Genomic DNA, 8,067 nt, shown 5'->3' on the forward strand with positions numbered 1-8,067 from the left:
ATTATTACTGGCGATGAGACTTGGGTCTACGCATACGACCCTGAAACAACCAACCAATCGAGTGAATACCGTGAAAAAGGCGAGCCGAGACCGAAGCAACCACGTCAAAGTCGCTCAAAAATCAAGGTCATGTTGACTGTTTTCTTTGATTATTGTGGTGTCGTGCACTACAAATTCCTTCCAACTGGCCAAACTGTCAACAAGGAATATTATTTAAGCGTTATGCGACGTTTACGTGAAGCTATTCGCAAAAAGAGACCGGAATTATGGGCCAATAAACACTTGGATTTTGCACCACGATAATGCGCCTTCGCACACAGCACTGGTTCTTCGTGAGTTTTTCGCTAAAAACTCTACCCATGTTGCTCCACAACCACCGTATTCGCCCGACTTAGCACCGTGTGACTTCTGGCTGTTCCCAAAGCTCAAGAGACCACTCCGGGGAAATCGTTTTGAGTCCATTGAAGAGATCCAACGTGAATCGGCACGCGCATTGAAGGCTATCCCTACCGAGGACTTTTCGGCATGCTTCGAAGACTGGAAAAAACGTTGGCAAAAGTGCATTGGGGCTGGGGGGGGGGGATTATTTTGAGGGGGACGATACAGATTTGGAAGAATAAATAAAGATTTTTCATTTTATAAAAAAATTCACCTTACTTTTTGATCACAGTAGTAAGTGCAAATTGGCATAAGTGCGCCGAATAAAGTTGCAAATAATGGCATAAATGCAAATTAGTATTTCACACTTATGCCAATTTGCGTTTATGCCAGTTCGCATTTATGCCGATTCGCACTTATGCCAGTTTTTGTAACTGCTTTGCGCTTATGCCAGTTTGCACCTATGCCAATTCGCACTTATGCCAATGTTTTAAAATTTGTTTGGCGCACTTATGCCAATTTGCACTTATGTTAGTTTGCACTTGTGCCAGTTTTTGCAACTGCTTTGCACTTATGCCAGTTCGCACTTATGACAGTTCGCACTTACGCCATTCGCACTTATGCCAGTTCGCACTTACGAGATTCGCGCTTATTCAGTCGTGGCGATTTGCTTTTTTATTTCAAGTTTTCGTTCAAGACTGGTCTGTACCGAACTTAAAAAAAACAACTTAAAATCAGATTTTTCAAGAACGAATTCATTTCAAGTTTGTTTCTTGCATGACACTTTAGTCAGACTTCAGATTTAAAGTATAACTTGAAATTTCAAGTTCACTTCTTGCATTCGGATAAGATTTTTGCTTCTTCAAGTTGGCTTTTCAAGTCTACCTTGAAAACGGCCGGTTTTTAATTTAGACTTTTTAAATAACAGCTCACAATTTATTTTATTTTTAAATACTTGATTATATTTAAAAAAATTGTAATTGTTACAGCAATAAATATTACTATTACAATGAATTTGAAACAGCAAAATGTTTTGGATAGTTAACCATAAATTTTAAAATCACATAATAGTTACAATTTTTATTTCAAAACAATTTTTTTTCTATTATCTATTTTTTTAATGAGAGAAACCCGTTTCCCTAAGACAATGGATAAAAAAATCTTGTAATCTATAAAATATGTTTATATACTAATTTTTACCATTTTAAATAACAGCTCACCATCTGGTCCTCTAGTTATGCCAAGAAACTATACGGTACTAGAGCCACATTTGCTTTAGCAACTTTTTATATAGTTATTACAATTTTATTTTAACTTAATGGGGAGGGGGAGGCTAACGCCCCTTTTCTCTATATCAATATGTACTCCTCTCTCTTTAATATATATTGTAATGAATTAAAACATAATCTTTATTTTTCATACTAGTTTCACTCTTTTTAATAAACATTAAAGTAGCAACAAAAATGAAACAATTTTTATATTAGGGCGTGTAAAACTATCACTGCAACACCCTTCCCCTTATTCTTTTTCTAAGGTGCACCTTCGATACTTTTTGGTGGTCTCGAATAAAACAACAACAAATTTTTGTATATAAAAACTAGAAATTTAATAAAAAAATGTTTTTACGGCAAAGTATGGATTTTTAGATGGTAAGATGGTGATTTGGTACCTCCTCTATCTCTTGGATGTGCCCAATGGCTAGAGGACATCTTACATATGTAACCCACTCCAACACCTGTCTTTTGATAATAAATTATTAGCATTATAAATACTGATAAAAATATTAGATAAAAATTGACTGATCAAATGATTATATTTTTTAGAGTTAAACACTTTGTATAAATAAAGTTAATATTTTATACAAAATATGTTGACTTAAAAGTTAATCAGTTTCATGTAAACGATTGAAAGAATATTATACGCAATCGGTATTTTTTTGATTGCCACCGGATCATTGACAAATTCGTAATAGTTTAAGTGAAAAAAGCTAAATTTTTATTAATTTTTCATAAATAAACAATTTGTTACATAAATCGTGTAACTTTTTAAATGTAATTTTTGTAAAATTGTTTGATTTGGATAGTTTTTAACTTAAAAATACTATATTGAGGACCTTTTTAATGATGTAATATCTATATACTATATATTATATAATATGATATACAACACAGTTACAAAAACAATATTCTGTACGAGTCAATTAAAACGACTTAATAAAAACACTATTGTTGATAAATCCGTTTGTAAAAAATATCCTATATTTAACAAAAAAGAGCTAGCCGGACGCCGCCGAGTAGTATATAACTAAACTAGGTAGATAAAGACAAGATCAAAACTCGCGCCACTAAAGTGACTATTTAAAAGTCACTTAAGTTTCACGAATTTTGATAATAACTAGTTTTTCCGGTGTATATTGTCAAAGATAATTCAATTATCAAAGTCAAAAAAGGAATAAAAACCATAATTTAATTCATAACCTAGTGTAAATAGAAAAAAATCATTAGACAGTATTATTCCATTTAGTAAAAATATTATCTTAATTATTAATATATAAATGCTTTTTTTTTAGTGACGACAGAGCTTGAAACAAAAGTTATTCTTGATTCACAAGATAACTTCTTTGTGAAACATCGCTCAAAATGGATCTAATTACCAATATTTATAATTACAACTAATATAATTAATAAAACAGATAAACATGTTGGAGACGTTGTAACTTTTACCAAGTATGATTTCTACCTTTTTATGCAATCTTTATATAATTATATCTAATATTTATATCTACCTTTATATAATGGTTTTCGTTGTTGTTGTTTTTTTAATTTTTTGTTTTAGGTCCCCCAAGAAGTTCATACATACAATGCTGCACTTAGTCAAAATACTAAAAGCCATTACATTATAAAATGGGAAACTGCTAACCTTGTCAATTTATACAGGCCCTTAGAGAGCGCCACGGCGCCTGGGTCAAAAACGAAGAGTGGCGCCCTTAATTCAAACCAAGAAATTAAAATTTTAAAAGTTTTGTGAATGCAGAAACTATTTATTTCTGATACAGCACACTGTATTTTTGCGTTACTATTAATTCTCTGGATTAACTGACTTATGAATCAAAACATTAGTTTTAAAACTATTAAAAAATCAATCAACAAAAATCTTCAAGAAAGGTAAATAAGACGCTTAAAAATGAATTTTTTGAGCTTTTCTAACCGCCTAAATATTGATGTCATTGTCGTAGCTCATCTATTCAGCCATATCTTTTTCAATAAAAATAATCAAATACCAGTAAGGCAATCCTCGCCCATGGTCGAACGGAGAGAGTTTTTTACAAATTTTAGTTTAGTTAACGATTGTTAACCCTCAGCAACTGACTTAAGAATAATGTTGAAAATCCGGAGCATGATGCAAATATATGGAAAAAGTTGCACTTCCTCTAAGATATTAGATCAAGCAGTTCAAAGTTGCACAAACTTCCTCTAAGATCAAGCAGCGGCATTGGATTTTCTGGCTTGAAAATTGTTTTGCGGGCATTGTTAAAACGGCAAACTTCTTCAATGAGAATCTTTTTGTTTACATCTCTCGGATAAAATCGTGCAAGTTCTCATGCTTTGTTTTAAATGAAAAGATCATCATTATCCAACCAGACGAATGAAAACATATTGCCAACTATCCTTCTTATCTCAAATTTTGAATCAATCTGCAGGATCAGACTATCTAAACCAGCATTAAAAACGTTTACTTTAAGTTCTTTTGTTTGGCTGTGGTGGAAATGAGCTGTGTTTGATGCCCCATCATGAAACTGGTTTAGCTTTCAAGTTTCAAAAGATATCCTTTATTTGAAAATGGGCCCCCTAAATTCGCTTAGAACCCCCTCCCCCATCAGATTGTGTGGGGTAATCTACCCAGGTCACTGCTGATGACAACAAGCAGTCTTTTAAAATTTATTTAAAATGTAATATCTAAAATTTATGTTATATAATATAAACCCATTGCGCTATATTATGGAATCTTAAATTTAGCTTTAACTTCCAAACCTGTGAAACCCATGGCTCCCACAAAGGCAGGTGCAATTGGTACTTTAGCACTAGGGCCCGAAGGTAAAGGGGGCTTGGCGGATAAATCAATACACACCTAATTCGTATATCAATGCACACACATTCACGCCTAACAGCTTAACATTTGTATTTATTCTCAAAACTTCAACTTTTCGAACCGTTGTAACCATTTCCCGCGTCTTTCTCACACTTTTTACTTGGTTATTGAACTGTTAAACCTAATTTGGTCAGTAGTCTTGATTTTGACTGCCAAGATATTGATTACCAATAAAAATAGGCACACTGTCAATATAGTTTCTTCTTTAAAATAACATTTAAAAATGGTGTTATCTTAAACAATCAAAATGTTTTGATAAATAAAAATTAATAACCATATAAAGAAATCTTGTTTGGTTGAATGTAATAAAGTCAAGTTTGGTCATTTTTGTAGTTTTTATTTAAAGAGGTAACTAATGTTTTAAAAGGGGGCATTTAATATCATTCTTCAATCTTTAAGTTAATAAATCTTTAAAACCTTTCAGTCTCATTAAGTTAAAAAGTCAGTTTTGAAAAATTGATAATTCGAGTTTTGACTTTTAAACATTTAAATATTTAATCAAAACCAAATTCTAGTAAATACAAATCTAAATAAATACAAAAATGATTTAGATTTTGAAAGTAAAATGTGCTTCTTGTGAATTCTTGTGAAAAGATTGTGATTGTTTTTTTTTTTTTAAGTGAGAACTTAGCTCAGTGCTGGAAGATAACCAGCGCCGCCAAGAGGAGGGGGGGGGGGGGGGCGAGTGGGACAGTTTGTCCCGGGCGGCAGATATCTAAGGGGCGCTAAGTATAAGGAAGGTACCTAAAAAAAAAACATTCAAAAAGAACCTTCATCTAATAATATAGGGAAATTTTAATAAATTAGGGTGCCAATCAGGGTTGCTGTCCCAGGCGGCGTGACGGCTCTCGGCGACCCTGACTTTAACTATGGCACAGACATTTTGACAATAGAATATTCCTCAAGGAAATAGAAGAAAAAGAGCTATTACTACCAACATAATTTTTTATTGTTTACTTTTTCTTATTATATTGATTTTTCTTATTAATCGTTATAACTTTGAGTGAAAAAAACATGTTTTTAAAGAAATTTATGGGTTTAAACATTTTGTAAAAGTTCTAGCACTTTTGATTTATTTTAGATTCTATAACCGTGTCTAAAAAAGGAGGTTTTTTATTTTCATTTAAAAAGATTTTTTTAAATAAAAATAAAAAAATTTAAACGAAATGAAACAAATTTTCATTTATTTTATTATTAGTTATAAATTGTCAAAAGATGAGATTTTTATAAAAAAATTTCCATTTAAGTTTTAATAATTACTTTTATGCCTTCACTACGTCGAATACTCATAGATAACAATTACTAATAAAATTTTATTGTATTACGACTAGTAATGCGGTAGAGTGGCCGAGCGGTCTAAGGCGCTGGTTTAAGGCACCAGTCACTTCGGTGGCGCGAGTTCGAATCTCGCCTCTATCAAACTTTATTTTAAAAAGTCCTTTTTGATAGTTAGGTTAATTTTTAACCCATGAAATTTAAATTTTAAGCAGCAAGTTTACTTAGTGATTACTATTGCTCTTATGGTATTGGAGCTATTATGGTATTATAGCTTTCGTGTAATTAAAACTGTACAACCGGTAATTAGAATGGTGATGGTGAATATTTTTATAAAGAACATCAATAAATATATTAGGTGTATGACTATTATTGAAACATAATCTGGGTGAGTACTTATCCTACAAAGTTAAATGCAATTTACAAAAAACAAAAACATGCATGTCGCTTAATATTAAACGCAAACAGGTATGCCAGTGCCAAACCTCTACTAAAAGTATTATAACCACTAAAAAGGTATTAATCTTTTTAGTGGTTATAATACTTTATACTAAAAAGGTTATAACCACAATTAAGTAGCCTCCTCGTCTGTATTGACCTTCTGGGCCTTGGGGAGGTGAATTAACAAAAAACAAAAAAAACAAAAAAAAAAGAAAAGAACTTTGAGTGCTTAATGTCTTCGAAGTAAATATTCTTAACATACTACTTTTTATGTTTTAGTTAAAGAATCTACTACTACCAAACACTTTCCAATATCAATTTATTTCTATAAACCACAAATACCAAACTAAGTACTCAATTAACAACTTTGTTATACCAAAAATTTTATTTAAACAAGCTGAATTCTCAATATCTTGCCGAGTGCCACGATTGTGGAACTCGATTCTAACGAGTAATGTAAAGACTATAACTTCCACTCTACATTTTAAACGTGCAACAAAACAATACATATTCAATTTTGATTATAAACAATTACTTACTTACTTTTAAAGCCTCTTTTTAACCTTAGTCATTTAATATCTTATATATTGACGCAATACGATTATTTTTTTTGTTTTTTCAATATGTATTTTTTTTCATTATGTATAGTTTCAAAATTATATTATTATATTGACGTAAAAAAATTAAAAAAATCAAAAAATTAAAAAAAAGTTTATGCATATGTTGTATATTCAAGGTTATATCTAAATTTGTAACAACGGGTCCTGATGATAAGACCATGTCTTCTGCCAGCTCCAGTCGGAATTTTTCAAAATATTGTTATGTTGTAAAACATTGTAAAGCTTATTTCAAAGGACGAAAACAAATAAATAAAAATAAAAAAAACTTTATCGTTATTCTGTTTTTTAAGGAGTTTCTATACAAAAATCTATATAAAAAAAAAGTTTATTATATAACTAGCCAGAATACAATGTGTCACCCCACACGTCACTTATAAACATTCAACAAGAGCACTGTAAATTTTTTGTCATTTATACATTTTTTTCTAATAAAACTTTGTTATGGATATAAAATGAATCGAAAAATTATTCACTGATATGACGGATAAACAAAAAAAACGCAGTAATTAAGTTTATTTCTTATTATTTATTATAATTATATCCTTGACGAAACTAGAAAACTATTAAAACTAGAAAGACTGCAATAAAGTTTTTGCTTCAATAACAGCTGCATTCACAAAAATTACTGAGAGACTTGATAAGAACGATAATGAAAATACTGATAAACTCAAATAAAATAATTCGCAAAGGGGAAACACTATCACAAAGGAAGAAACACCCATCGCAAAGGGGGAAACACTAAATCCAATCCGTTAAAGTGCTATCTACATTTTACTGACTACCGATGCGATCTCAAACGAGATTGTTGTCAGGGATGAGAAGTCCTATTTATTTTTAGAGAATACGAGACTCCAGGGTCAAGAAATAGGGCCTCCTTGGTCTCCTAATTTTTTTAATAAAAACTTTTTTGACTCTTTTGACCAGATTTTTTAGGTATGAAATAGTCTATGAAATGCTAGAGTAGACTACATTAAAATTCAATTGAGCTGTAAAAAATTATAATTTATTTTTGATTTCATTTCTTCGCTCAAAAAATAACAATTTCTTTTAGGTTGAAATTATTTCTACTGATATACTTTATAAAATAAACTTGTTAACTTCAAGTGTAGGGTAGAGCGGGGCTAGTTGAACAATTAAAATATCTTAAAAACAACGACAAAACATCGAATAGATAAAAGTTAGGGAAATAAAATGTTAAAACAAC

At 30.9% G+C, this 8,067-nt stretch overlaps 1 non-coding gene across 1 annotated transcript; it reads left to right on the plus strand.

The window, feature by feature from the left end:
- Positions 1-5,864: 5,864 nt before the first annotated feature.
- trnal-aag (transfer RNA leucine (anticodon AAG)) lies at positions 5,865-5,946 on the plus strand. Its single transcript has one exon. It is a non-coding gene; the product is annotated as a tRNA-Leu (tRNA).
- The last annotated feature ends 2,121 nt before the right edge of the window (positions 5,947-8,067 follow it).

Source organism: Hydra vulgaris, chromosome 02 (assembly GCF_038396675.1).
Source record: "Hydra vulgaris chromosome 02, alternate assembly HydraT2T_AEP".
In the NCBI taxonomy this organism is placed as follows: Eukaryota; Metazoa; Cnidaria; class Hydrozoa; order Anthoathecata; family Hydridae; genus Hydra; species Hydra vulgaris.